At 39.4% G+C, this 26,841-nt stretch overlaps 17 non-coding genes and 18 pseudogenes across 17 annotated transcripts; all 35 read left to right on the top strand.

Moving 5' to 3' along the window:
- The first annotated feature begins 171 nt into the window (after nucleotides 1-171).
- On the top strand, nucleotides 172-290 carry LOC127936972 (5S ribosomal RNA). The gene has a single exon (XR_008148335.1). It is a non-coding gene; the product is annotated as a 5S ribosomal RNA (ribosomal RNA).
- Nucleotides 291-801: 511 nt separating this feature from the next.
- Nucleotides 802-920, top strand: LOC127936933 (uncharacterized; annotated as a pseudogene).
- Nucleotides 921-1,420: 500 nt separating this feature from the next.
- Nucleotides 1,421-1,539, top strand: LOC127936983 (5S ribosomal RNA). Its single transcript, XR_008148336.1, has one exon. It is a non-coding gene; the product is annotated as a 5S ribosomal RNA (ribosomal RNA).
- A 652-nt stretch (nucleotides 1,540-2,191) lies between these two features.
- Nucleotides 2,192-2,310, top strand: LOC127936813 (uncharacterized; annotated as a pseudogene).
- Nucleotides 2,311-3,506: 1,196 nt separating this feature from the next.
- Nucleotides 3,507-3,625, top strand: LOC127937230 (uncharacterized; annotated as a pseudogene).
- Nucleotides 3,626-4,126: 501 nt separating this feature from the next.
- Nucleotides 4,127-4,245, top strand: LOC127936994 (5S ribosomal RNA). The gene has a single exon (XR_008148337.1). It is a non-coding gene; the product is annotated as a 5S ribosomal RNA (ribosomal RNA).
- A 656-nt stretch (nucleotides 4,246-4,901) lies between these two features.
- Nucleotides 4,902-5,020, top strand: LOC127937206 (uncharacterized; annotated as a pseudogene).
- A 918-nt stretch (nucleotides 5,021-5,938) lies between these two features.
- Nucleotides 5,939-6,057, top strand: LOC127937005 (5S ribosomal RNA). The gene has a single exon (XR_008148338.1). It is a non-coding gene; the product is annotated as a 5S ribosomal RNA (ribosomal RNA).
- Nucleotides 6,058-6,278: 221 nt separating this feature from the next.
- On the top strand, nucleotides 6,279-6,397 carry LOC127937016 (5S ribosomal RNA). Its single transcript, XR_008148339.1, has one exon. It is a non-coding gene; the product is annotated as a 5S ribosomal RNA (ribosomal RNA).
- A 511-nt stretch (nucleotides 6,398-6,908) lies between these two features.
- On the top strand, nucleotides 6,909-7,027 carry LOC127936934 (uncharacterized; annotated as a pseudogene).
- Nucleotides 7,028-7,527: 500 nt separating this feature from the next.
- Nucleotides 7,528-7,646, top strand: LOC127937836 (uncharacterized; annotated as a pseudogene).
- Nucleotides 7,647-8,298: 652 nt separating this feature from the next.
- Nucleotides 8,299-8,417, top strand: LOC127937340 (uncharacterized; annotated as a pseudogene).
- A 1,197-nt stretch (nucleotides 8,418-9,614) lies between these two features.
- Nucleotides 9,615-9,733, top strand: LOC127937231 (uncharacterized; annotated as a pseudogene).
- A 502-nt stretch (nucleotides 9,734-10,235) lies between these two features.
- LOC127937027 (5S ribosomal RNA) lies at nucleotides 10,236-10,354 on the top strand. The gene has a single exon (XR_008148340.1). It is a non-coding gene; the product is annotated as a 5S ribosomal RNA (ribosomal RNA).
- Nucleotides 10,355-11,010: 656 nt separating this feature from the next.
- Nucleotides 11,011-11,129, top strand: LOC127937207 (uncharacterized; annotated as a pseudogene).
- Nucleotides 11,130-12,047: 918 nt separating this feature from the next.
- On the top strand, nucleotides 12,048-12,166 carry LOC127937038 (5S ribosomal RNA). The gene has a single exon (XR_008148341.1). It is a non-coding gene; the product is annotated as a 5S ribosomal RNA (ribosomal RNA).
- A 221-nt stretch (nucleotides 12,167-12,387) lies between these two features.
- Nucleotides 12,388-12,506, top strand: LOC127937049 (5S ribosomal RNA). The gene has a single exon (XR_008148342.1). It is a non-coding gene; the product is annotated as a 5S ribosomal RNA (ribosomal RNA).
- Nucleotides 12,507-13,016: 510 nt separating this feature from the next.
- On the top strand, nucleotides 13,017-13,135 carry LOC127936935 (uncharacterized; annotated as a pseudogene).
- Nucleotides 13,136-13,635: 500 nt separating this feature from the next.
- On the top strand, nucleotides 13,636-13,754 carry LOC127937061 (5S ribosomal RNA). The gene has a single exon (XR_008148344.1). It is a non-coding gene; the product is annotated as a 5S ribosomal RNA (ribosomal RNA).
- Nucleotides 13,755-14,406: 652 nt separating this feature from the next.
- On the top strand, nucleotides 14,407-14,525 carry LOC127937342 (uncharacterized; annotated as a pseudogene).
- A 1,196-nt stretch (nucleotides 14,526-15,721) lies between these two features.
- Nucleotides 15,722-15,840, top strand: LOC127937232 (uncharacterized; annotated as a pseudogene).
- Nucleotides 15,841-16,342: 502 nt separating this feature from the next.
- Nucleotides 16,343-16,461, top strand: LOC127937072 (5S ribosomal RNA). The gene has a single exon (XR_008148345.1). It is a non-coding gene; the product is annotated as a 5S ribosomal RNA (ribosomal RNA).
- Nucleotides 16,462-16,970: 509 nt separating this feature from the next.
- On the top strand, nucleotides 16,971-17,089 carry LOC127936936 (uncharacterized; annotated as a pseudogene).
- Nucleotides 17,090-17,589: 500 nt separating this feature from the next.
- LOC127937083 (5S ribosomal RNA) lies at nucleotides 17,590-17,708 on the top strand. The gene has a single exon (XR_008148346.1). It is a non-coding gene; the product is annotated as a 5S ribosomal RNA (ribosomal RNA).
- A 653-nt stretch (nucleotides 17,709-18,361) lies between these two features.
- LOC127937208 (uncharacterized) lies at nucleotides 18,362-18,480 on the top strand (annotated as a pseudogene).
- Nucleotides 18,481-19,399: 919 nt separating this feature from the next.
- LOC127937094 (5S ribosomal RNA) lies at nucleotides 19,400-19,518 on the top strand. Its single transcript, XR_008148347.1, has one exon. It is a non-coding gene; the product is annotated as a 5S ribosomal RNA (ribosomal RNA).
- A 509-nt stretch (nucleotides 19,519-20,027) lies between these two features.
- LOC127936938 (uncharacterized) lies at nucleotides 20,028-20,146 on the top strand (annotated as a pseudogene).
- A 500-nt stretch (nucleotides 20,147-20,646) lies between these two features.
- On the top strand, nucleotides 20,647-20,765 carry LOC127937105 (5S ribosomal RNA). Its single transcript, XR_008148348.1, has one exon. It is a non-coding gene; the product is annotated as a 5S ribosomal RNA (ribosomal RNA).
- A 652-nt stretch (nucleotides 20,766-21,417) lies between these two features.
- LOC127937211 (uncharacterized) lies at nucleotides 21,418-21,536 on the top strand (annotated as a pseudogene).
- A 919-nt stretch (nucleotides 21,537-22,455) lies between these two features.
- LOC127937117 (5S ribosomal RNA) lies at nucleotides 22,456-22,574 on the top strand. Its single transcript, XR_008148350.1, has one exon. It is a non-coding gene; the product is annotated as a 5S ribosomal RNA (ribosomal RNA).
- Nucleotides 22,575-22,795: 221 nt separating this feature from the next.
- Nucleotides 22,796-22,914, top strand: LOC127937128 (5S ribosomal RNA). The gene has a single exon (XR_008148351.1). It is a non-coding gene; the product is annotated as a 5S ribosomal RNA (ribosomal RNA).
- Nucleotides 22,915-23,564: 650 nt separating this feature from the next.
- LOC127937343 (uncharacterized) lies at nucleotides 23,565-23,683 on the top strand (annotated as a pseudogene).
- A 1,196-nt stretch (nucleotides 23,684-24,879) lies between these two features.
- On the top strand, nucleotides 24,880-24,998 carry LOC127937234 (uncharacterized; annotated as a pseudogene).
- A 501-nt stretch (nucleotides 24,999-25,499) lies between these two features.
- LOC127937139 (5S ribosomal RNA) lies at nucleotides 25,500-25,618 on the top strand. The gene has a single exon (XR_008148352.1). It is a non-coding gene; the product is annotated as a 5S ribosomal RNA (ribosomal RNA).
- A 510-nt stretch (nucleotides 25,619-26,128) lies between these two features.
- On the top strand, nucleotides 26,129-26,247 carry LOC127937151 (5S ribosomal RNA). Its single transcript, XR_008148353.1, has one exon. It is a non-coding gene; the product is annotated as a 5S ribosomal RNA (ribosomal RNA).
- The last annotated feature ends 594 nt before the right edge of the window (nucleotides 26,248-26,841 follow it).

Here is a 26,841-nt window from a genome sequence, read left to right on the forward strand (position 1 = left end):
CAATGCCCGATCTCTGAATATAAGCAGGTTTGGGCCAGGTTAGTAATTGGATGAGAGACCGCCTAGGAATACCAGGTGCTTTAAGCTTTTGGGGTTTCTTTCCTACTTTTATAATGTACTGGCGAGTAGATTGGCTGATCTTTAAATAGCCTTCTCTTTGCAGCAGTCTTCGCTTATGGCCATACCAGCCTGGCTATGCCCGATCTTGTCTGATCTCGGAAGCTAAGCAGGTTTGGGCCTGGTTAGTGCCTGGATGGGAGACCGCCTGGGAATACCAGGTACTGTAAGCTTTTTTGAAATTTTTCACTTAGTATATAATAATTTTGCCAAAAAATAGAGTCAATGCCCGATCTCTGAATATAAGCAGGTTTGCGCCAGGTTAGTACATGGATGGGAGACTGCCTGGGAATATCAGGTGCTTTAAATTTTTGGATATTTTTCACGAATTATATAATAATCTTGCAAAAAAAAAAAAAAAAAAAAAAAAAAAGAGTCAATGCCCGATCTCTGAATCTTAGCAGGTTTAGGTCTGGTTAGTACTTGGATGAGAGACCGCCAAGGAATACCAGGTGCTTTAAGCTTTTGGAATTTTTTCACTTAGTATATAATAAATTTGGCAAAAAATAGAGTCAGTGCCCGATCTCTGAATATAAGCAGGTTTGGGCCAGGTTAGTACATGGATGGGAGACTGCCTAGGAATACCAGGTGCTTTAAGCTTTTGGGGTTTCTTTCCTACTTTTATAATGTACTGGCGAGTAGATTGGCTGATCTTTAAATAGCCTTCTCTTTGAAGCAGTCTTCGCTTATGGCCATACCAGCCTGGCTATGCCCGATCTTGTCTGATCTCGTAAGCTAAGCAGGTTTGGGCCTGGTTAGTGCCTGGATGGGAGACCGCCTGGGAATACCAGGTACTCTAAGTTTTTTTGAAATTTTTCACTTAGTATATAATAATTTTGCCAAAAAATATAGTCAATGCCCGATCTCTGAATATAAGCAGGTTTGCGCCAGGTTAGTACATGGATGGGAGACTGCCTGGGAATACCAGGTGCTTTAAATATTTGGATATTTTTCACGAATTATATATTAATCTTGCAAAAAAAAAAAAAAAAGAGTCAATGCCCGATCTCTGAATCTTAGCAGGTTTAGGTCTGGTTAGTACTTGGATGAGAGACCGCCAAGGAATACCAGGTGCTTTAAGCTTTTGGAATTTTTTCACTTAGTATATAATAAATTTGCCAAAAAATAGAGTCAATGCCCGATCTCTGAATATAAGCAGGTTTGGGCCAGGTTAGTAATTGGATGAGAGACCGCCTAGGAATACCAGGTGCTTTAAGCTTTTGGGGTTTCTTTCCTACTTTTATAATGTACTGGCGAGTAGATTGGCTGATCTTTAAATAGCCTTCTCTTTGCAGCAGTCTTCGCTTATGGCCATACCAGCCTGGCTATGCCCGATCTTGTCTGATCTCGGAAGCTAAGCAGGTTTGGGCCTGGTTAGTGCCTGGATGGGAGACCGCCTGGGAATACCAGGTACTGTAAGCTTTTTTGAAATTTTTCACTTAGTATATAATAATTTTGCCAAAAAATAGAGTCAATGCCCGATCTCTGAATATAAGCAGGTTTGCGCCAGGTTAGTACATGGATGGGAGACTGCCTGGGAATATCAGGTGCTTTAAATTTTTGGATATTTTTCACGAATTATATAATAATCTTGCAAAAAAAAAAAAAAAAAAAAAAAAAGAGTCAATGCCCGATCTCTGAATCTTAGCAGGTTTAGGTCTGGTTAGTACTTGGATGAGAGACCGCCAAGGAATACCAGGTGCTTTAAGCTTTTGGAATTTTTTCACTTAGTATATAATAAATTTGGCAAAAAATAGAGTCAATGCCCGATCTCTGAATATAAGCAGGTTTGGGCCAGGTTAGTACATGGATGGGAGACTGCCTGGGAATACCAGGTGCTTTAAATTTTTGGATATTTTTCACGAATTATATAATAATCTGGCAAAAAAAAAAAAAAAAGAGTCAATGCCCGATCTCTGAATCTTAGCAGGTTTAGTTCTGGTTAGTACTTGGATGAGAGACCGCCAAGGAATACCAGGTGCTTTAAGCTTTTGGGGTTTCTTTCCTACTTTTATAATGTACTGGCGAGTAGATTGGCTGATCTTTAAATAGCCTTCTCTTTGCAGCAGTCTTCGCTTATGGCCATACCAGCCTGGCTATGCCCGATCTTGTCTGATCTCGTAAGCTAAGCAGGTTTGGGCCTGGTTAGTGCCTGGATGGGAGACTGCCTGGGAATGCCAGGTACTGTAAGCTTTTTTGAAATTTTTCACTTAGTATATAATAATTTTGCCAAAAAATAGAGTCAATGCCCGATCTCTGAATATAAGCAGGTTTGCGCCAGGTTAGTACATGGATGGGAGACTGCCTGGGAATACCAGGTGCTTTAAATCTTTGGATATTTTTCACGAATTATATAATAATCTTGCAAAAAAAAAAAAAAAGAGTCAATACCCGATCTCTGAATCATAGCAGGTTTAGGTCTGGTTAGTACTTGGATGAGAGACCGCCAAGGAATACCAGGTGCTTTAAGCTTTTGGAATTTTTTCACTTAGTATATAATAAATTTGGCAAAAAATAGAGTCAATGCCCGATCTCTGAATATAAGCAGGTTTGCGCCAGGTTAGTACATGGATGGGAGACTGCCTGGGAATACCAGGTGCTTTAAATGTTTGGATATTTTTCACGAATTATATAATAATCTTGCAAAAAAAAAAAAAGAGTCAATGCCCGATCTCTGAATTTTAGCAGGTTTAGGTCTAGTTAGTACTTGGATGAGAGACCGCCAAGGAATACCAGGTGCTTTAAGCTTTTGGAAATTTTTCACTTAGTATATAATAAATTTGGCAAAAAATAGAGTCAATGCCCGATCTTTGAATATAAGCAGGTTTGCGCCAGGTTGGTACATGGATGGGAGACTGCCTGGGAATACCAGGTGCTTTAAATTTTTGGATTTTTTTCACGAATTATATAATAATCTGGCAAAAAAAAAAAAAAAAGAGTCAATGCCCGATCTCTGAATCTTAGCAGGTTTAGATCTGGTTAGTACTTGGATGAGAGACCGCCAAGGAATACCAGGTGCTTTAAGCTTTTGGAATTTTTTCACTTAGTATATAATAAATTTGGCAAAAAATAGAGTCAGTGCCCGATCTCTGAATATAAGCAGGTTTGGGCCAGGTTAGTACATGGATGGGAGACTGCCTGGGAATACCAGGTGCTTTAAATTTTTGGATATTTTTCACAAATTATATAATAATCTTGCAAAAAAAAAAAAAAAGAGTCAATGCCCGATCTCTGAATCTTAGCAGGTTTAGGTCTGGTTAGTACTTGGATGAGAGACCGCCTAGGAATACCAGGTGCTTTAAGCTTTTGGGGTTTCTTTCCTACTTTTATAATGTACTGGCGAGTAGATTGGCTGATCTTTAAATAGCCTTCTCTTTGCAGCAGTCTTCGCTTATGGCCATACCAGCTTGGCTATGCCCGATCTTGTCTGATCTCGTAAGCTAAGCAGGTTTGGGCCTGGTTAGTGCCTGGATGGGAGACCGCCTGGGAATACCAGGTACTCTAAGTTTTTTTGAAATTTTTCACTTAGTATATAATAATTTTGCCAAAAAATAGAGTCAATGCCCGATCTCTGAATATAAGCAGGTTTGCGCCAGGTTAGTACATGGATGGGAGACTGCCTGGGAATACCAGGTGCTTTAAATGTTTGGATATTTTTCACGAATTATATATTAATCTTGCAAAAAAAAAAAAAAAAAGAGTCAATGCCCGATCTCTGAATCTTAGCAGGTTTAGGTCTGGTTAGTACTTGGATGAGAGACCGCCAAGGAATACCAGGTGCTTTAAGCTTTTGGAATTTTTTCACTTAGTATATAATAAATTTGCCAAAAAATAGAGTCAATGCCCGATCTCTGAATATAAGCAGGTTTGGGCCAGGTTAGTAATTGGATGAGAGACCGCCTAGGAATACCAGGTGCTTTAAGCTTTTGGGGTTTCTTTCCTACTTTTATAATGTACTGGCGAGTAGATTGGCTGATCTTTAAATAGCCTTCTCTTTGCAGCAGTCTTCGCTTATGGCCATACCAGCCTGGCTATGCCCGATCTTGTCTGATCTCGGAAGCTAAGCAGGTTTGGGCCTGGTTAGTGCCTGGATGGGAGACCGCCTGGGAATACCAGGTACTGTAAGCTTTTTTGAAATTTTTCACTTAGTATATAATAATTTTGCCAAAAAATAGAGTCAATGCCCGATCTCTGAATATAAGCAGGTTTGCGCCAGGTTAGTACATGGATGGGAGACTGCCTGGGAATATCAGGTGCTTTAAATTTTTGGATATTTTTCACGAATTATATAATAATCTTGCAAAAAAAAAAGAAAAAAAGAAAAAAAAAGAGTCAATGCCCGATCTCTGAATCTTAGTAGGTTTAGGTCTGGTTAGTACTTGGATGAGAGACCGCCAAGGAATACCAGGTGCTTTAAGCTTTTGGAATTTTTTCACTTAGTATATAATAAATTTGGCAAAAAATAGAGTCAATGCCCGATCTCTGAATATAAGCAGGTTTGGGCCAGGTTAGTACATGGATGGGAGACTGCCTGGGAATACCAGGTGCTTTAAATTTTTGGATATTTTTCACGAATTATATAATAATCTGGCAAAAAAAAAAAAAAAAAGAGTCAATGCCCGATCTCTGAATCTTAGCAGGTTTAGTTCTGGTTAGTACTTGGATGAGAGACCGCCAAGGAATACCAGGTGCTTTAAGCTTTTGGGGTTTCTTTCCTACTTTTATAATGTACTGGCGAGTAGATTGGCTGATCTTTAAATAGCCTTCTCTTTGCAGCAGTCTTCGCTTATGGCCATACCAGCCTGGCTATGCCTGATCTTGTCTGATCTCGTAAGCTAAGCAGGTTTGGGCCTGGTTAGTGCCTGGATGGGAGACTGCCTGGGAATGCCAGGTACTGTAAGCTTTTTTGAAATTTTTCACTTAGTATATAATAATTTTGCCAAAAAATAGAGTCAATGCCCGATCTCTGAATATAAGCAGGTTTGCGCCAGGTTAGTACATGGATGGGAGACTGCCTGGGAATACCAGGTGCTTTAAATGTTTGGATATTTTTCATGAATTATATAATAATCTTGCAAAAAAAAAAAAAAAGAGTCAATGCCCGATCTCTGAATCATAGCAGGTTTAGGTCTGGTTAGTACTTGGATGAGAGACCGCCAAGGAATACCAGGTGCTTTAAGCTTTTGGAATTTTTTCACTTAGTATATAATAAATTTGGCAAAAAATAGAGTCAATGCCCGATCTCTGAATATAAGCAGGTTTGGGCCAGGTTAGTACATGGATGGGAGACTGCCTGGGAATACCAGGTGCTTTAAATTTTTGGATATTTTTCACGAATTATATAAAAATCTTGCAAAAAAAAAAAAAAGAGTCAATGCCCGATCTCTGAATCTTAGCAGGTTTAGATCTGGTTAATACTTGGATGAGAGACCGCCAAGGAATACCAGGTGCTTTAAGCTTTTGGAATTTTTTCACTTAGTATATAATAAATTTGGCAAAAAATAGAGTCAGTGCCCGATCTCTGAATATAAGCAGGTTTGGGCCAGGTTAGTACATGGATGGGAGACTGCCTGGGAATACCAGGTGCTTTAAATTTTTGGATATTTTTCACAAATTATATAATAATCTTGCAAAAAAAAAAAAAAAGAGTCAATGCCCGATCTCTGAATCTTAGCAGGTTTAGGTCTGGTTAGTACTTGGATGAGAGACCGCCTAGGAATACCAGGTGCTTTAAGCTTTTGGGGTTTCTTTCCTACTTTTATAATGTACTGGCGAGTAGATTGGCTGATCTTTAAATAGCCTTCTCTTTGCAGCAGTCTTCGCTTATGGCCATACCAGCCTGGCTATGCCCGATCTTGTCTGATCTCGGAAGCTAAGCAGGTTTGGGCCTGGTTAGTGCCTGGATGGGAGACCGCCTGGGAATACCAGGTACTGTAAGCTTTTTTGAAATTTTTCACTTAGTATATAATAATTTTGCCAAAAAATAGAGTCAATGCCCGATCTCTGAATATAAGCAGGTTTGGGCCAGGTTAGTAATTGGATGAGAGACCGCCTAGGAATACCAGGTGCTTTAAGCTTTTGGGGTTTCTTTCCTACTTTTATAATGTACTGGCGAGTAGATTGGCTGATCTTTAAATAGCCTTCTCTTTGCAGCAGTCTTCGCTTATGGCCATACCAGCCTGGCTATGCCCGATCTTGTCTGATCTCGGAAGCTAAGCAGGTTTGGGCCTGGTTAGTGCCTGGATGGGAGACCGCCTGGGAATACCAGGTACTGTAAGCTTTTTTGAAATTTTTCACTTAGTATATAATAATTTTGCCAAAAAATAGAGTCAATGCCCGATCTCTGAATATAAGCAGGTTTGCGCCAGGTTAGTACATGGATGGGAGACTGCCTGGGAATATCAGGTGCTTTAAATTTTTGGATATTTTTCACGAATTATATAATAATCTTGCAAAAAAAAAAAAAAAAAAAAAAAAAAAGAGTCAATGCCCGATCTCTGAATCTTAGCAGGTTTAGGTCTGGTTAGTACTTGGATGAGAGACCGCCAAGGAATACCAGGTGCTTTAAGCTTTTGGAATTTTTTCACTTAGTATATAATAAATTTGGCAAAAAATAGAGTCAGTGCCCGATCTCTGAATATAAGCAGGTTTGGGCCAGGTTAGTACATGGATGGGAGACTGCCTAGGAATACCAGGTGCTTTAAGCTTTTGGGGTTTCTTTCCTACTTTTATAATGTACTGGCGAGTAGATTGGCTGATCTTTAAATAGCCTTCTCTTTGAAGCAGTCTTCGCTTATGGCCATACCAGCCTGGCTATGCCCGATCTTGTCTGATCTCGTAAGCTAAGCAGGTTTGGGCCTGGTTAGTGCCTGGATGGGAGACCGCCTGGGAATACCAGGTACTCTAAGTTTTTTTGAAATTTTTCACTTAGTATATAATAATTTTGCCAAAAAATATAGTCAATGCCCGATCTCTGAATATAAGCAGGTTTGCGCCAGGTTAGTACATGGATGGGAGACTGCCTGGGAATACCAGGTGCTTTAAATATTTGGATATTTTTCACGAATTATATATTAATCTTGCAAAAAAAAAAAAAAAAGAGTCAATGCCCGATCTCTGAATCTTAGCAGGTTTAGGTCTGGTTAGTACTTGGATGAGAGACCGCCAAGGAATACCAGGTGCTTTAAGCTTTTGGAATTTTTTCACTTAGTATATAATAAATTTGCCAAAAAATAGAGTCAATGCCCGATCTCTGAATATAAGCAGGTTTGGGCCAGGTTAGTAATTGGATGAGAGACCGCCTAGGAATACCAGGTGCTTTAAGCTTTTGGGGTTTCTTTCCTACTTTTATAATGTACTGGCGAGTAGATTGGCTGATCTTTAAATAGCCTTCTCTTTGCAGCAGTCTTCGCTTATGGCCATACCAGCCTGGCTATGCCCGATCTTGTCTGATCTCGGAAGCTAAGCAGGTTTGGGCCTGGTTAGTGCCTGGATGGGAGACCGCCTGGGAATACCAGGTACTGTAAACTTTTTTGAAATTTTTCACTTAGTATATAATAATTTTGCCAAAAAATAGAGTCAATGCCCGATCTCTGAATATAAGCAGGTTTGCGCCAGGTTAGTACATGGATGGGAGACTGCCTGGGAATATCAGGTGCTTTAAATTTTTGGATATTTTTCACGAATTATATAATAATCTTGCAAAAAAAAAAAAAAAAAAAAAAAAAGAGTCAATGCCCGATCTCTGAATCTTAGCAGGTTTAGGTCTGGTTAGTACTTGGATGAGAGACCGCCAAGGAATACCAGGTGCTTTAAGCTTTTGGAATTTTTTCACTTAGTATATAATACATTTGGCAAAAAATAGAGTCAATGCCCGATCTCTGAATATAAGCAGGTTTGGGCCAGGTTAGTACATGGATGGGAGACTGCCTGGGAATACCAGGTGCTTTAAATTTTTGGATATTTTTCACGAATTATATAATAATCTGGCAAAAAAAAAAAAAAAAGAGTCAATGCCCGATCTCTGAATCTTAGCAGGTTTAGTTCTGGTTAGTACTTGGATGAGAGACCGCCAAGGAATACCAGGTGCTTTAAGCTTTTGGGGTTTCTTTCCTACTTTTATAATGTACTGGCGAGTAGATTGGCTGATCTTTAAATAGCCTTCTCTTTGCAGCAGTCTTCGCTCATGGCCATACCAGCCTGGCTATGCCCGATCTTGTCTGATCTCGTAAGCTAAGCAGGTTTGGGCCTGGTTAGTGCCTGGATGGGAGACTGCCTGGGAATGCCAGGTACTGTAAGCTTTTTTGAAATTTTTCACTTAGTATATAATAATTTTGCCAAAAAATAGAGTCAATGCCCGATCTCTGAATATAAGCAGGTTTGCGCCAGGTTAGTACATGGATGGGAGACTGCCTGGGAATACCAGGTGCTTTAAATGTTTGGATATTTTTCACGAATTATATAATAATCTTGCAAAAAAAAAAAAAAAGAGTCAATGCCCGATCTCTGAATCATAGCAGGTTTAGGTCTGGTTAGTACTTGGATGAGAGACCGCCAAGGAATACCAGGTGCTTTAAGCTTTTGGAATTTTTTCACTTAGTATATAATAAATTTGGCAAAAAATAGAGTCAATGCCCGATCTCTGAATATAAGCAGGTTTGCGCCAGGTTAGTACATGGATGGGAGACTGCCTGGGAATACCAGGTGCTTTAAATGTTTGGATATTTTTCACGAATTATATAATAATCTTGCAAAAAAAAAAAAAGAGTCAATGCCCGATCTCTGAATTTTAGCAGGTTTAGGTCTAGTTAGTACTTGGATGAGAGACCGCCAAGGAATACCAGGTGCTTTAAGCTTTTGGAAATTTTTCACTTAGTATATAATAAATTTGGCAAAAAATAGAGTCAATGCCCGATCTTTGAATATAAGCAGGTTTGCGCCAGGTTGGTACATGGATGGGAGACTGCCTGGGAATACCAGGTGCTTTAAATTTTTGGATTTTTTTCACGAATTATATAATAATCTGGCAAAAAAAAAAAAAAAAAGAGTCAATGCCCGATCTCTGAATCTTAGCAGGTTTAGATCTGGTTAGTACTTGGATGAGAGACCGCCAAGGAATACCAGGTGCTTTAAGCTTTTGGAATTTTTTCACTTAGTATATAATAAATTTGGCAAAAAATAGAGTCAGTGCCCGATCTCTGAATATAAGCAGGTTTGGGCCAGGTTAGTACATGGATGGGAGACTGCCTGGGAATACCAGGTGCTTTAAATTTTTGGATATTTTTCACAAATTATATAATAATCTTGCAAAAAAAAAAAAAAAGAGTCAATGCCCGATCTCTGAATCTTAGCAGGTTTAGGTCTGGTTAGTACTTGGATGAGAGACCGCCTAGGAATACCAGGTGCTTTAAGCTTTTGGGGTTTCTTTCCTACTTTTATAATGTACTGGCGAGTAGATTGGCTGATCTTTAAATAGCCTTCTCTTTGCAGCAGTCTTCGCTTATGGCCATACCAGCTTGGCTATGCCCGATCTTGTCTGATCTCGTAAGCTAAGCAGGTTTGGGCCTGGTTAGTGCCTGGATGGGAGACCGCCTGGGAATACCAGGTACTCTAAGTTTTTTTGAAATTTTTCACTTAGTATATAATAATTTTGCCAAAAAATAGAGTCAATGCCCGATCTCTGAATATAAGCAGGTTTGCGCCAGGTTAGTACATGGATGGGAGACTGCCTGGGAATACCAGGTGCTTTAAATGTTTGGATATTTTTCACGAATTATATATTAATCTTGCAAAAAAAAAAAAAAAAAAGAGTCAATGCCCGATCTCTGAATCTTAGCAGGTTTAGGTCTGGTTAGTACTTGGATGAGAGACCGCCAAGGAATACCAGGTGCTTTAAGCTTTTGGAATTTTTTCACTTAGTATATAATAAATTTGCCAAAAAATAGAGTCAATGCCCGATCTCTGAATATAAGCAGGTTTGGGCCAGGTTAGTAATTGGATGAGAGACCGCCTAGGAATACCAGGTGCTTTAAACTTTTGGGGTTTCTTTCCTACTTTTATAATGTACTGGCGAGTAGATTGGCTGATCTTTAAATAGCCTTCTCTTTGCAGCAGTCTTCGCTTATGGCCATACCAGCCTGGCTATGCCCGATCTTGTCTGATCTCGGAAGCTAAGCAGGTTTGGGCCTGGTTAGTGCCTGGATGGGAGACCGCCTGGGAATACCAGGTACTGTAAGCTTTTTTGAAATTTTTCACTTAGTATATAATAATTTTGCCAAAAAATAGAGTCAATGCCCGATCTCTGAATATAAGCAGGTTTGCGCCAGGTTAGTACATGGATGGGAGACTGCCTGGGAATATCAGGTGCTTTAAATTTTTGGATATTTTTCACGAATTATATAATAATCTTGCAAAAAAAAAAGAAAAAAAGAAAAAAAAAGAGTCAATGCCCGATCTCTGAATCTTAGTAGGTTTAGGTCTGGTTAGTACTTGGATGAGAGACCGCCAAGGAATACCAGGTGCTTTAAGCTTTTGGAATTTTTTCACTTAGTATATAATAAATTTGGCAAAAAATAGAGTCAATGCCCGATCTCTGAATATAAGCAGGTTTGGGCCAGGTTAGTACATGGATGGGAGACTGCCTGGGAATACCAGGTGCTTTAAATTTTTGGATATTTTTCACGAATTATATAATAATCTGGCAAAAAAAAAAAAAAAAAGAGTCAATGCCCGATCTCTGAATCTTAGCAGGTTTAGTTCTGGTTAGTACTTGGATGAGAGACCGCCAAGGAATACCAGGTGCTTTAAGCTTTTGGGGTTTCTTTCCTACTTTTATAATGTACTGGCGAGTAGATTGGCTGATCTTTAAATAGCCTTCTCTTTGCAGCAGTCTTCGCTTATGGCCATACCAGCCTGGCTATGCCTGATCTTGTCTGATCTCGTAAGCTAAGCAGGTTTGGGCCTGGTTAGTGCCTGGATGGGAGACTGCCTGGGAATGCCAGGTACTGTAAGCTTTTTTGAAATTTTTCACTTAGTATATAATAATTTTGCCAAAAAATAGAGTCAATGCCCGATCTCTGAATATAAGCAGGTTTGCGCCAGGTTAGTACATGGATGGGAGACTGCCTGGGAATACCAGGTGCTTTAAATGTTTGGATATTTTTCATGAATTATATAATAATCTTGCAAAAAAAAAAAAAAAGAGTCAATGCCCGATCTCTGAATCATAGCAGGTTTAGGTCTGGTTAGTACTTGGATGAGAGACCGCCAAGGAATACCAGGTGCTTTAAGCTTTTGGAATTTTTTCACTTAGTATATAATAAATTTGGCAAAAAATAGAGTCAATGCCCGATCTCTGAATATAAGCAGGTTTGGGCCAGGTTAGTACATGGATGGGAGACTGCCTGGGAATACCAGGTGCTTTAAATTTTTGGATATTTTTCACGAATTATATAAAAATCTTGCAAAAAAAAAAAAAAGAGTCAATGCCCGATCTCTGAATCTTAGCAGGTTTAGATCTGGTTAATACTTGGATGAGAGACCGCCAAGGAATACCAGGTGCTTTAAGCTTTTGGAATTTTTTCACTTAGTATATAATAAATTTGGCAAAAAATAGAGTCAGTGCCCGATCTCTGAATATAAGCAGGTTTGGGCCAGGTTAGTACATGGATGGGAGACTGCCTGGGAATACCAGGTGCTTTAAATTTTTGGATATTTTTCACAAATTATATAATAATCTTGCAAAAAAAAAAAAAAAGAGTCAATGCCCGATCTCTGAATCTTAGCAGGTTTAGGTCTGGTTAGTACTTGGATGAGAGACCGCCTAGGAATACCAGGTGCTTTAAGCTTTTGGGGTTTCTTTCCTACTTTTATAATGTACTGGCGAGTAGATTGGCTGATCTTTAAATAGCCTTCTCTTTGCAGCAGTCTTCGCTTATGGCCATACCAGCCTGGCTATGCCCGATCTTGTCTGATCTCGGAAGCTAAGCAGGTTTGGGCCTGGTTAGTGCCTGGATGGGAGACCGCCTGGGAATACCAGGTACTGTAAGCTTTTTTGAAATTTTTCACTTAGTATATAATAATTTTGCCAAAAAATAGAGTCAATGCCCGATCTCTGAATATAAGCAGGTTTGGGCCAGGTTAGTAATTGGATGAGAGACCGCCTAGGAATACCAGGTGCTTTAAGCTTTTGGGGTTTCTTTCCTACTTTTATAATGTACTGGCGAGTAGATTGGCTGATCTTTAAATAGCCTTCTCTTTGCAGCAGTCTTCGCTTATGGCCATACCAGCCTGGCTATGCCCGATCTTGTCTGATCTCGGAAGCTAAGCAGGTTTGGGCCTGGTTAGTGCCTGGATGGGAGACCGCCTGGGAATACCAGGTACTGTAAGCTTTTTTGAAATTTTTCACTTAGTATATAATAATTTTGCCAAAAAATAGAGTCAATGCCCGATCTCTGAATATAAGCAGGTTTGCGCCAGGTTAGTACATGGATGGGAGACTGCCTGGGAATATCAGGTGCTTTAAATTTTTGGATATTTTTCACGAATTATATAATAATCTTGCAAAAAAAAAAAAAAAAAAAAAAAAAAGAGTCAATGCCCGATCTCTGAATCTTAGCAGGTTTAGGTCTGGTTAGTACTTGGATGAGAGACCGCCAAGGAATACCAGGTGCTTTAAGCTTTTGGAATTTTTTCACTTAGTATATAATAAATTTGGCAAAAAATAGAGTCAGTGCCCGATCTCTGAATATAAGCAGGTTTGGGCCAGGTTAGTACATGGATGGGAGACTGCCTAGGAATACCAGGTGCTTTAAGCTTTTGGGGTTTCTTTCCTACTTTTATAATGTACTGGCGAGTAGATTGGCTGATCTTTAAATAGCCTTCTCTTTGAAGCAGTCTTCGCTTATGGCCATACCAGCCTGGCTATGCCCGATCTTGTCTGATCTCGTAAGCTAAGCAGGTTTGGGCCTGGTTAGTGCCTGGATGGGAGACCGCCTGGGAATACCAGGTACTCTAAGTTTTTTTGAAATTTTTCACTTAGTATATAATAATTTTGCCAAAAAATATAGTCAATGCCCGATCTCTGAATATAAGCAGGTTTGCGCCAGGTTAGTACATGGATGGGAGACTGCCTGGGAATACCAGGTGCTTTAAATATTTGGATATTTTTCACGAATTATATATTAATCTTGCAAAAAAAAAAAAAAAAGAGTCAATGCCCGATCTCTGAATCTTAGCAGGTTTAGGTCTGGTTAGTACTTGGATGAGAGACCGCCAAGGAATACCAGGTGCTTTAAGCTTTTGGAATTTTTTCACTTAGTATATAATAAATTTGCCAAAAAATAGAGTCAATGCCCGATCTCTGAATATAAGCAGGTTTGGGCCAGGTTAGTAATTGGATGAGAGACCGCCTAGGAATACCAGGTGCTTTAAGCTTTTGGGGTTTCTTTCCTACTTTTATAATGTACTGGCGAGTAGATTGGCTGATCTTTAAATAGCCTTCTCTTTGCAGCAGTCTTCGCTTATGGCCATACCAGCCTGGCTATGCCCGATCTTGTCTGATCTCGGAAGCTAAGCAGGTTTGGGCCTGGTTAGTGCCTGGATGGGAGACCGCCTGGGAATACCAGGTACTGTAAGCTTTTTTGAAATTTTTCACTTAGTATATAATAATTTTGCCAAAAAATAGAGTCAATGCCCGATCTCTGAATATAAGCAGGTTTGCGCCAGGTTAGTACATGGATGGGAGACTGCCTGGGAATATCAGGTGCTTTAAATTTTTGGATATTTTTCACGAATTATATAATAATCTTGCAAAAAAAAAAAAAAAAAAAAAAAAAGAGTCAATGCCCGATCTCTGAATCTTAGCAGGTTTAGGTCTGGTTAGTACTTGGATGAGAGACCGCCAAGGAATACCAGGTGCTTTAAGCTTTTGGAATTTTTTCACTTAGTATATAATACATTTGGCAAAAAATAGAGTCAATGCCCGATCTCTGAATATAAGCAGGTTTGGGCCAGGTTAGTACATGGATGGGAGACTGCCTGGGAATACCAGGTGCTTTAAATTTTTGGATATTTTTCACGAATTATATAATAATCTGGCAAAAAAAAAAAAAAAAGAGTCAATGCCCGATCTCTGAATCTTAGCAGGTTTAGTTCTGGTTAGTACTTGGATGAGAGACCGCCAAGGAATACCAGGTGCTTTAAGCTTTTGGGGTTTCTTTCCTACTTTTATAATGTACTGGCGAGTAGATTGGCTGATCTTTAAATAGCCTTCTCTTTGCAGCAGTCTTCGCTCATGGCCATACCAGCCTGGCTATGCCCGATCTTGTCTGATCTCGTAAGCTAAGCAGGTTTGGGCCTGGTTAGTGCCTGGATGGGAGACTGCCTGGGAATGCCAGGTACTGTAAGCTTTTTTGAAATTTTTCACTTAGTATATAATAATTTTGCCAAAAAATAGAGTCAATGCCCGATCTCTGAATATAAGCAGGTTTGCGCCAGGTTAGTACATGGATGGGAGACTGCCTGGGAATACCAGGTGCTTTAAATGTTTGGATATTTTTCACGAATTATATAATAATCTTGCAAAAAAAAAAAAAAAGAGTCAATGCCCGATCTCTGAATCATAGCAGGTTTAGGTCTGGTTAGTACTTGGATGAGAGACCGCCAAGGAATACCAGGTGCTTTAAGCTTTTGGAATTTTTTCACTTAGTATATAATAAATTTGGCAAAAAATAGAGTCAATGCCCGATCTCTGAATATAAGCAGGTTTGCGCCAGGTTAGTACATGGATGGGAGACTGCCTGGGAATACCAGGTGCTTTAAATGTTTGGATATTTTTCACGAATTATATAATAATCTTGCAAAAAAAAAAAAAGAGTCAATGCCCGATCTCTGAATTTTAGCAGGTTTAGGTCTAGTTAGTACTTGGATGAGAGACCGCCAAGGAATACCAGGTGCTTTAAGCTTTTGGAAATTTTTCACTTAGTATATAATAAATTTGGCAAAAAATAGAGTCAATGCCCGATCTTTGAATATAAGCAGGTTTGCGCCAGGTTGGTACATGGATGGGAGACTGCCTGGGAATACCAGGTGCTTTAAATTTTTGGATTTTTTTCACGAATTATATAATAATCTGGCAAAAAAAAAAAAAAAAGAGTCAATGCCCGATCTCTGAATCTTAGCAGGTTTAGATCTGGTTAGTACTTGGATGAGAGACCGCCAAGGAATACCAGGTGCTTTAAGCTTTTGGAATTTTTTCACTTAGTATATAATAAATTTGGCAAAAAATAGAGTCAGTGCCCGATCTCTGAATATAAGCAGGTTTGGGCCAGGTTAGTACATGGATGGGAGACTGCCTGGGAATACCAGGTGCTTTAAATTTTTGGATATTTTTCACAAATTATATAATAATCTTGCAAAAAAAAAAAAAAAGAGTCAATGCCCGATCTCTGAATCTTAGCAGGTTTAGGTCTGGTTAGTACTTGGATGAGAGACCGCCTAGGAATACCAGGTGCTTTAAGCTTTTGGGGTTTCTTTCCTACTTTTATAATGTACTGGCGAGTAGATTGGCTGATCTTTAAATAGCCTTCTCTTTGCAGCAGTCTTCGCTTATGGCCATACCAGCTTGGCTATGCCCGATCTTGTCTGATCTCGTAAGCTAAGCAGGTTTGGGCCTGGTTAGTGCCTGGATGGGAGACCGCCTGGGAATACCAGGTACTCTAAGTTTTTTTGAAATTTTTCACTTAGTATATAATAATTTTGCCAAAAAATAGAGTCAATGCCCGATCTCTGAATATAAGCAGGTTTGCGCCAGGTTAGTACATGGATGGGAGACTGCCTGGGAATACCAGGTGCTTTAAATGTTTGGATATTTTTCACGAATTATATATTAATCTTGCAAAAAAAAAAAAAAAAAAGAGTCAATGCCCGATCTCTGAATCTTAGCAGGTTTAGGTCTGGTTAGTACTTGGATGAGAGACCGCCAAGGAATACCAGGTGCTTTAAGCTTTTGGAATTTTTTCACTTAGTATATAATAAATTTGCCAAAAAATAGAGTCAATGCCCGATCTCTGAATATAAGCAGGTTTGGGCCAGGTTAGTAATTGGATGAGAGACCGCCTAGGAATACCAGGTGCTTTAAGCTTTTGGGGTTTCTTTCCTACTTTTATAATGTACTGGCGAGTAGATTGGCTGATCTTTAAATAGCCTTCTCTTTGCAGCAGTCTTCGCTTATGGCCATACCAGCCTGGCTATGCCCGATCTTGTCTGATCTCGGAAGCTAAGCAGGTTTGGGCCTGGTTAGTGCCTGGATGGGAGACCGCCTGGGAATACCAGGTACTGTAAGCTTTTTTGAAATTTTTCACTTAGTATATAATAATTTTGCCAAAAAATAGAGTCAATGCCCGATCTCTGAATATAAGCAGGTTTGCGCCAGGTTAGTACATGGATGGGAGACTGCCTGGGAATATCAGGTGCTTTAAATTTTTGGATATTTTTCACGAATTATATAATAATCTTGCAAAAAAAAAAAAAAAAAAAAAAAAAGAGTCAATGCCCGATCTCTGAATCTTAGCAGGTTTAGGTCTGGTTAGTACTTGGATGAGAGACCGCCAAGGAATACCAGGTGCTTTAAGCTTTTGGAATTTTTTCACTTAGTATATAATAAATTTGGCAAAAAATAGAGTCAGTGCCCGATCTCTGAATATAAGCAGGTTTGGGCCAGGTTAGTACATGGATGGGAGACTGCCTAGGAATACCAGGTGCTTTAAGCTTTTGGGGTTTCTTTCCTACTTTTATAATGTACTGGCGAGTAGATTGGCTGATCTTTAAATAGCCTTCTCTTTGAAGCAGTCTTCGCTTATGGCCATACCAGCCTGGCTATGCCCGATCTTGTCTGATCTCGTAAGCTAAGCAGGTTTGGGCCTGGTTAGTGCCTGGATGGGAGACCGCCTGGGAATACCAGGTACTCTAAGTTTTTTTGAAATTTTTCACTTAGTATATAATAATTTTGCCAAAAAATATAGTCAATGCCCGATCTCTGAATATAAGCAGGTTTGCGCCAGGTTAGTACATGGATGGGAGACTGCCTGGGAATACCAGGTGCTTTAAATGTTTGGATATTTTTCACGAATTATATATTAATCTTGCAAAAAAAAAAAAAAAAGAGTCAATGCCCGATCTCTGAATCTTAGCAGGTTTAGGTCTGGTTAGTACTTGGATGAGAGACCGCCAAGGAATACCAGGTGCTTTAAGCTTTTGGAATTTTTTCACTTAGTATATAATAAATTTGCCAAAAAATAGAGTCAATGCCCGATCTCTGAATATAAGCAGGTTTGGGCCAGGTTAGTAATTGGATGAGAGACCGCCTAGGAATACCAGGTGCTTTAAGCTTTTGGGGTTTCTTTCCTACTTTTATAATGTACTGGCGAGTAGATTGGCTGATCTTTAAATAGCCTTCTCTTTGCAGCAGTCTTCGCTTATGGCCATACCAGCCTGGCTATGCCCGATCTTGTCTGATCTCGGAAGCTAAGCAGGTTTGGGCCTGGTTAGTGCCTGGATGGGAGACCGCCTGGGAATACCAGGTACTGTAAGCTTTTTTGAAATTTTTCACTTAGTATATAATAATTTTGCCAAAAAATAGAGTCAATGCCCGATCTCTGAATATAAGCAGGTTTGCGCCAGGTTAGTACATGGATGGGAGACTGCCTGGGAATATCAGGTGCTTTAAATTTTTGGATATTTTTCACGAATTATATAATAATCTTGCAAAAAAAAAAAAAAAAAAAAAAAAAAGAGTCAATGCCCGATCTCTGAATCTTAGCAGGTTTAGGTCTGGTTAGTACTTGGATGAGAGACCGCCAAGGAATACCAGGTGCTTTAAGCTTTTGGAATTTTTTCACTTAGTATATAATAAATTTGGCAAAAAATAGAGTCAATGCCCGATCTCTGAATATAAGCAGGTTTGGGCCAGGTTAGTACATGGATGGGAGACTGCCTGGGAATACCAGGTGCTTTAAATTTTTGGATATTTTTCACGAATTATATAATAATCTGGCAAAAAAAAAAAAAAAAGAGTCAATGCCCGATCTCTGAATCTTAGCAGGTTTAGTTCTGGTTAGTACTTGGATGAGAGACCGCCAAGGAATACCAGGTGCTTTAAGCTTTTGGGGTTTCTTTCCTACTTTTATAATGTACTGGCGAGTAGATTGGCTGATCTTTAAATAGCCTTCTCTTTGCAGCAGTCTTCGCTTATGGCCATACCAGCCTGGCTATGCCTGATCTTGTCTGATCTCGTAAGCTAAGCAGGTTTGGGCCTGGTTAGTGCCTGGATGGGAGACTGCCTGGGAATGCCAGGTACTGTAAGCTTTTTTGAAATTTTTCACTTAGTATATAATAATTTTGCCAAAAAATAGAGTCAATGCCCGATCTCTGAATATAAGCAGGTTTGCGCCAGGTTAGTACATGGATGGGAGACTGCCTGGGAATACCAGGTGCTTTAAATGTTTGGATATTTTTCATGAATTATATAATAATCTTGCAAAAAAAAAAAAAAAGAGTCAATGCCCGATCTCTGAATCATAGCAGGTTTAGGTCTGGTTAGTACTTGGATGAGAGACCGCCAAGGAATACCAGGTGCTTTAAGCTTTTGGAATTTTTTCACTTAGTATATAATAAATTTGGCAAAAAATAGAGTCAATGCCCGATCTCTGAATATAAGCAGGTTTGGGCCAGGTTAGTACATGGATGGGAGACTGCCTGGGAATACCAGGTGCTTTAAATTTTTGGATATTTTTCACGAATTATATAAAAATCTTGCAAAAAAAAAAAAAAAGAGTCAATGCCCGATCTCTGAATCTTAGCAGGTTTAGATCTGGTTAATACTTGGATGAGAGACCGCCAAGGAATACCAGGTGCTTTAAGCTTTTGGAATTTTTTCACTTAGTATATAATAAATTTGGCAAAAAATAGAGTCAGTGCCCGATCTCTGAATATAAGCAGGTTTGGGCCAGGTTAGTACATGGATGGGAGACTGCCTGGGAATACCAGGTGCTTTAAATTTTTGGATATTTTTCACAAATTATATAATAATCTTGCAAAAAAAAAAAAAAAGAGTCAATGCCCGATCTCTGAATCTTAGCAGGTTTAGGTCTGGTTAGTACTTGGATGAGAGACCGCCTAGGAATACCAGGTGCTTTAAGCTTTTGGGGTTTCTTTCCTACTTTTATAATGTACTGGCGAGTAGATTGGCTGATCTTTAAATAGCCTTCTCTTTGCAGCAGTCTTCGCTTATGGCCATACCAGCCTGGCTATGCCCGATCTTGTCTGATCTCGGAAGCTAAGCAGGTTTGGGCCTGGTTAGTGCCTGGATGGGAGACCGCCTGGGAATACCAGGTACTGTAAGCTTTTTTGAAATTTTTCACTTAGTATATAATAATTTTGCCAAAAAATAGAGTCAATGCCCGATCTCTGAATATAAGCAGGTTTGCGCCAGGTTAGTACATGGATGGGAGACTGCCTGGGAATATCAGGTGCTTTAAATTTTTGGATATTTTTCACGAATTATATAATAATCTTGCAAAAAAAAAAAAAAAAAAAAAAAAAGAGTCAATGCCCGATCTCTGAATCTTAGCAGGTTTAGGTCTGGTTAGTACTTGGATGAGAGACCGCCAAGGAATACCAGGTGCTTTAAGCTTTTGGAATTTTTTCACTTAGTATATAATAAATTTGGCAAAAAATAGAGTCAGTGCCCGATCTCTGAATATAAGCAGGTTTGGGCCAGGTTAGTACATGGATGGGAGACTGCCTAGGAATACCAGGTGCTTTAAGCTTTTGGGGTTTCTTTCCTACTTTTATAATGTACTGGCGAGTAGATTGGCTGATCTTTAAATAGCCTTCTCTTTGAAGCAGTCTTCGCTTATGGCCATACCAGCCTGGCTATGCCCGATCTTGTCTGATCTCGTAAGCTAAGCAGGTTTGGGCCTGGTTAGTGCCTGGATGGGAGACCGCCTGGGAATACCAGGTACTCTAAGTTTTTTTGAAATTTTTCACTTAGTATATAATAATTTTGCCAAAAAATATAGTCAATGCCCGATCTCTGAATATAAGCAGGTTTGCGCCAGGTTAGTACATGGATGGGAGACTGCCTGGGAATACCAGGTGCTTTAAATGTTTGGATATTTTTCACGAATTATATATTAATCTTGCAAAAAAAAAAAAAAAAGAGTCAATGCCCGATCTCTGAATCTTAGCAGGTTTAGGTCTGGTTAGTACTTGGATGAGAGACCGCCAAGGAATACCAGGTGCTTTAAGCTTTTGGAATTTTTTCACTTAGTATATAATAAATTTGCCAAAAAATAGAGTCAATGCCCGATCTCTGAATATAAGCAGGTTTGGGCCAGGTTAGTAATTGGATGAGAGACCGCCTAGGAATACCAGGTGCTTTAAGCTTTTGGGGTTTCTTTCCTACTTTTATAATGTACTGGCGAGTAGATTGGCTGATCTTTAAATAGCCTTCTCTTTGCAGCAGTCTTCGCTTATGGCCATACCAGCCTGGCTATGCCCGATCTTGTCTGATCTCGGAAGCTAAGCAGGTTTGGGCCTGGTTAGTGCCTGGATGGGAGACCGCCTGGGAATACCAGGTACTGTAAGCTTTTTTGAAATTTTTCACTTAGTATATAATAATTTTGCCAAAAAATAGAGTCAATGCCCGATCTCTGAATATAAGCAGGTTTGCGCCAGGTTAGTACATGGATGGGAGACTGCCTGGGAATATCAGGTGCTTTAAATTTTTGGATATTTTTCACGAATTATATAATAATCTTGCAAAAAAAAAAAAAAAAAAAAAAAAAGAGTCAATGCCCGATCTCTGAATCTTAGCAGGTTTAGGTCTGGTTAGTACTTGGATGAGAGACCGCCAAGGAATACCAGGTGCTTTAAGCTTTTGGAATTTTTTCACTTAGTATATAATAAATTTGGCAAAAAATAGAGTCAATGCCCGATCTCTGAATATAAGCAGGTTTGGGCCAGGTTAGTACATGGATGGGAGACTGCCTGGGAATACCAGGTGCTTTAAATTTTTGGATATTTTTCACGAATTATATAATAATCTGGCAAAAAAAAAAAAAAAAGAGTCAATGCCCGATCTCTGAATCTTAGCAGGTTTAGTTCTGGTTAGTACTTGGATGAGAGACCGCCAAGGAATACCAGGTGCTTTAAGCTTTTGGGGTTTCTTTCCTACTTTTATAATGTACTGGCGAGTAGATTGGCTGATCTTTAAATAGCCTTCTCTTTGCAGCAGTCTTCGCTTATGGCCATACCAGCCTGGCTATGCCTGATCTTGTCTGATCTCGTAAGCTAAGCAGGTTTGGGCCTGGTTAGTGCCTGGATGGGAGACTGCCTGGGAATGCCAGGTACTGTAAGCTTTTTTGAAATTTTTCACTTAGTATATAATAATTTTGCCAAAAAATAGAGTCAATGCCCGATCTCTGAATATAAGCAGGTTTGCGCCAGGTTAGTACATGGATGGGAGACTGCCTGGGAATACCAGGTGCTTTAAATGTTTGGATATTTTTCATGAATTATATAATAATCTTGCAAAAAAAAAAAAAAAGAGTCAATGCCCGATCTCTGAATCATAGCAGGTTTAGGTCTGGTTAGTACTTGGATGAGAGACCGCCAAGGAATACCAGGTGCTTTAAGCTTTTGGAATTTTTTCACTTAGTATATAATAAATTTGGCAAAAAATAGAGTCAATGCCCGATCTCTGAATATAAGCAGGTTTGGGCCAGGTTAGTACATGGATGGGAGACTGCCTGGGAATACCAGGTGCTTTAAATTTTTGGATATTTTTCACGAATTATATAAAAATCTTGCAAAAAAAAAAAAAAAGAGTCAATGCCCGATCTCTGAATCTTAGCAGGTTTAGATCTGGTTAATACTTGGATGAGAGACCGCCAAGGAATACCAGGTGCTTTAAGCTTTTGGAATTTTTTCACTTAGTATATAATAAATTTGGCAAAAAATAGAGTCAGTGCCCGATCTCTGAATATAAGCAGGTTTGGGCCAGGTTAGTACATGGATGGGAGACTGCCTGGGAATACCAGGTGCTTTAAATTTTTGGATATTTTTCACAAATTATATAATAATCTTGCAAAAAAAAAAAAAAAGAGTCAATGCCCGATCTCTGAATCTTAGCAGGTTTAGGTCTGGTTAGTACTTGGATGAGAGACCGCCTAGGAATACCAGGTGCTTTAAGCTTTTGGGGTTTCTTTCCTACTTTTATAATGTACTGGCGAGTAGATTGGCTGATCTTTAAATAGCCTTCTCTTTGCAGCAGTCTTCGCTTATGGCCATACCAGCCTGGCTATGCCCGATCTTGTCTGATCTCGGAAGCTAAGCAGGTTTGGGCCTGGTTAGTGCCTGGATGGGAGACCGCCTGGGAATACCAGGTACTGTAAGCTTTTTTGAAATTTTTCACTTAGTATATAATAATTTTGCCAAAAAATAGAGTCAATGCCCGATCTCTGAATATAAGCAGGTTTGGGCCAGGTTAGTAATTGGATGAGAGACCGCCTAGGAATACCAGGTGCTTTAAGCTTTTGGGGTTTCTTTCCTACTTTTATAATGTACTGGCGAGTAGATTGGCTGATCTTTAAATAGCCTTCTCTTTGCAGCAGTCTTCGCTTATGGCCATACCAGCCTGGCTATGCCCGATCTTGTCTGATCTCGGAAGCTAAGCAGGTTTGGGCCTGGTTAGTGCCTGGATGGGAGACCGCCTGGGAATACCAGGTACTGTAAGCTTTTTTGAAATTTTTCACTTAGTATATAATAATTTTGCCAAAAAATAGAGTCAATGCCCGATCTCTGAATATAAGCAGGTTTGCGCCAGGTTAGTACATGGATGGGAGACTGCCTGGGAATATCAGGTGCTTTAAATTTTTGGATATTTTTCACGAATTATATAATAATCTTGCAAAAAAAAAAAAAAAAAAAAAAAGAGTCAATGCCCGATCTCTGAATCTTAGCAGGTTTAGGTCTGGTTAGTACTTGGATGAGAGACCGCCAAGGAATACCAGGTGCTTTAAGCTTTTGGAATTTTTTCACTTAGTATATAATAAATTTGGCAAAAAATAGAGTCAATGCCCGATCTCTGAATATAAGCAGGTTTGGGCCAGGTTAGTACATGGATGGGAGACTGCCTGGGAATACCAGGTGCTTTAAATTTTTGGATATTTTTCACGAATTATATAATAATCTGGCAAAAAAAAAAAAAAAAGAGTCAATGCCCGATCTCTGAATCTTAGCAGGTTTAGTTCTGGTTAGTACTTGGATGAGAGACCGCCAAGGAATACCAGGTGCTTTAAGCTTTTGGGGTTTCTTTCCTACTTTTATAATGTACTGGCGAGTAGATTGGCTGATCTTTAAATAGCCTTCTCTTTGCAGCAGTCTTCGCTCATGGCCATACCAGCCTGGCTATGCCCGATCTTGTCTGATCTCGTAAGCTAAGCAGGTTTGGGCCTGGTTAGTGCCTGGATGGGAGACTGCCTGGGAATGCCAGGTACTGTAAGCTTTTTTGAAATTTTTCACTTAGTATATAATAATTTTGCCAAAAAATAGAGTCAATGCCCGATCTCTGAATATAAGCAGGTTTGCGCCAGGTTAGTACATGGATGGGAGACTGCCTGGGAATACCAGGTGCTTTAAATGTTTGGATATTTTTCACGAATTATATAATAATCTTGCAAAAAAAAAAAAAAAGAGTCAATGCCCGATCTCTGAATCATAGCAGGTTTAGGTCTGGTTAGTACTTGGATGAGAGACCGCCAAGGAATACCAGGTGCTTTAAGCTTTTGGAATTTTTTCACTTAGTATATAATAAATTTGGCAAAAAATAGAGTCAATGCCCGATCTCTGAATATAAGCAGGTTTGCGCCAGGTTAGTACATGGATGGGAGACTGCCTGGGAATACCAGGTGCTTTAAATGTTTGGATATTTTTCACGAATTATATAATAATCTTGCAAAAAAAAAAAAAGAGTCAATGCCCGATCTCTGAATTTTAGCAGGTTTAGGTCTAGTTAGTACTTGGATGAGAGACCGCCAAGGAATACCAGGTGCTTTAAGCTTTTGGAAATTTTTCACTTAGTATATAATAAATTTGGCAAAAAATAGAGTCAATGCCCGATCTTTGAATATAAGCAGGTTTGCGCCAGGTTGGTACATGGATGGGAGACTGCCTGGGAATACCAGGTGCTTTAAATTTTTGGATTTTTTTCACGAATTATATAATAATCTGGCAAAAAAAAAAAAAAAAGAGTCAATGCCCGATCTCTGAATCTTAGCAGGTTTAGATCTGGTTAGTACTTGGATGAGAGACCGCCAAGGAATACCAGGTGCTTTAAGCTTTTGGAATTTTTTCACTTAGTATATAATAAATTTGGCAAAAAATAGAGTCAGTGCCCGATCTCTGAATATAAGCAGGTTTGGGCCAGGTTAGTACATGGATGGGAGACTGCCTGGGAATACCAGGTGCTTTAAATTTTTGGATATTTTTCACAAATTATATAATAATCTTGCAAAAAAAAAAAAAAAGAGTCAATGCCCGATCTCTGAATCTTAGCAGGTTTAGGTCTGGTTAGTACTTGGATGAGAGACCGCCTAGGAATACCAGGTGCTTTAAGCTTTTGGGGTTTCTTTCCTACTTTTATAATGTACTGGCGAGTAGATTGGCTGATCTTTAAATAGCCTTCTCTTTGCAGCAGTCTTCGCTTATGGCCATACCAGCTTGGCTATGCCCGATCTTGTCTGATCTCGTAAGCTAAGCAGGTTTGGGCCTGGTTAGTGCCTGGATGGGAGACCGCCTGGGAATACCAGGTACTCTAAGTTTTTTTGAAATTTTTCACTTAGTATATAATAATTTTGCCAAAAAATAGAGTCAATGCCCGATCTCTGAATATAAGCAGGTTTGCGCCAGGTTAGTACATGGATGGGAGACTGCCTGGGAATACCAGGTGCTTTAAATGTTTGGATATTTTTCACGAATTATATATTAATCTTGCAAAAAAAAAAAAAAAAAGAGTCAATGCCCGATCTCTGAATCTTAGCAGGTTTAGGTCTGGTTAGTACTTGGATGAGAGACCGCCAAGGAATACCAGGTGCTTTAAGCTTTTGGAATTTTTTCACTTAGTATATAATAAATTTGCCAAAAAATAGAGTCAATGCCCGATCTCTGAATATAAGCAGGTTTGGGCCAGGTTAGTAATTGGATGAGAGACCGCCTAGGAATACCAGGTGCTTTAAGCTTTTGGGGTTTCTTTCCTACTTTTATAATGTACTGGCGAGTAGATTGGCTGATCTTTAAATAGCCTTCTCTTTGCAGCAGTCTTCGCTTATGGCCATACCAGCCTGGCTATGCCCGATCTTGTCTGATCTCGGAAGCTAAGCAGGTTTGGGCCTGGTTAGTGCCTGGATGGGAGACCGCCTGGGAATACCAGGTACTGTAAGCTTTTTTGAAATTTTTCACTTAGTATATAATAATTTTGCCAAAAAATAGAGTCAATGCCCGATCTCTGAATATAAGCAGGTTTGCGCCAGGTTAGAACATGGATGGGAGACTGCCTGGGAATATCAGGTGCTTTAAATTTTTGGATATTTTTCACGAATTATATAATAATCTTGCAAAAAAAAAAAAAAAAAAAAAAAAAAGAGTCAATGCCCGATCTCTGAATCTTAGCAGGTTTAGGTCTGGTTAGTACTTGGATGAGAGACCGCCAAGGAATACCAGGTGCTTTAAGCTTTTGGAATTTTTTCACTTAGTATATAATAAATTTGGCAAAAAATAGAGTCAGTGCCCGATCTCTGAATATAAGCAGGTTTGGGCCAGGTTAGTACATGGATGGGAGACTGCCTAGGAATACCAGGTGCTTTAAGCTTTTGGGGTTTCTTTCCTACTTTTATAATGTACTGGCGAGTAGATTGGCTGATCTTTAAATAGCCTTCTCTTTGCAGCAGTCTTCGCTTATGGCCATACCAGCCTGGCTATGCCCGATCTTGTCTGATCTCGGAAGCTAAGCAGGTTTGGGCCTGGTTAGTGCCTGGATGGGAGACCGCCTGGGAATACCAGGTACTGTAAGCTTTTTTGAAATTTTTCACTTAGTATATAATAATTTTGCCAAAAAATAGAGTCAATGCCCGATCTCTGAATATAAGCAGGTTTGCGCCAGGTTAGTACATGGATGGGAGACTGCCTGGGAATATCAGGTGCTTTAAATTTTTGGATATTTTTCACGAATTATATAATAATCTTGCAAAAAAAAAAAAAAAAAAAAAAAAAGAGTCAATGCCCGATCTCTGAATCTTAGCAGGTTTAGGTCTGGTTAGTACTTGGATGAGAGACCGCCAAGGAATACCAGGTGCTTTAAGCTTTTGGAATTTTTTCACTTAGTATATAATAAATTTGGCAAAAAATAGAGTCAATGCCCGATCTCTGAATATAAGCAGGTTTGGGCCAGGTTAGTACATGGATGGGAGACTGCCTGGGAATACCAGGTGCTTTAAATTTTTGGATATTTTTCACGAATTATATAATAATCTGGCAAAAAAAAAAAAAAAGAGTCAATGCCCGATCTCTGAATCTTAGCAGGTTTAGTTCTGGTTAGTACTTGGATGAGAGACCGCCAAGGAATACCAGGTGCTTTAAGCTTTTGGGGTTTCTTTCCTACTTTTATAA

The sequence above is a fragment of the Carassius gibelio genome, chromosome A19 (genome assembly GCF_023724105.1).
Source record: "Carassius gibelio isolate Cgi1373 ecotype wild population from Czech Republic chromosome A19, carGib1.2-hapl.c, whole genome shotgun sequence".
Lineage (NCBI taxonomy): Eukaryota > Metazoa > Chordata > Actinopteri > Cypriniformes > Cyprinidae > Carassius > Carassius gibelio.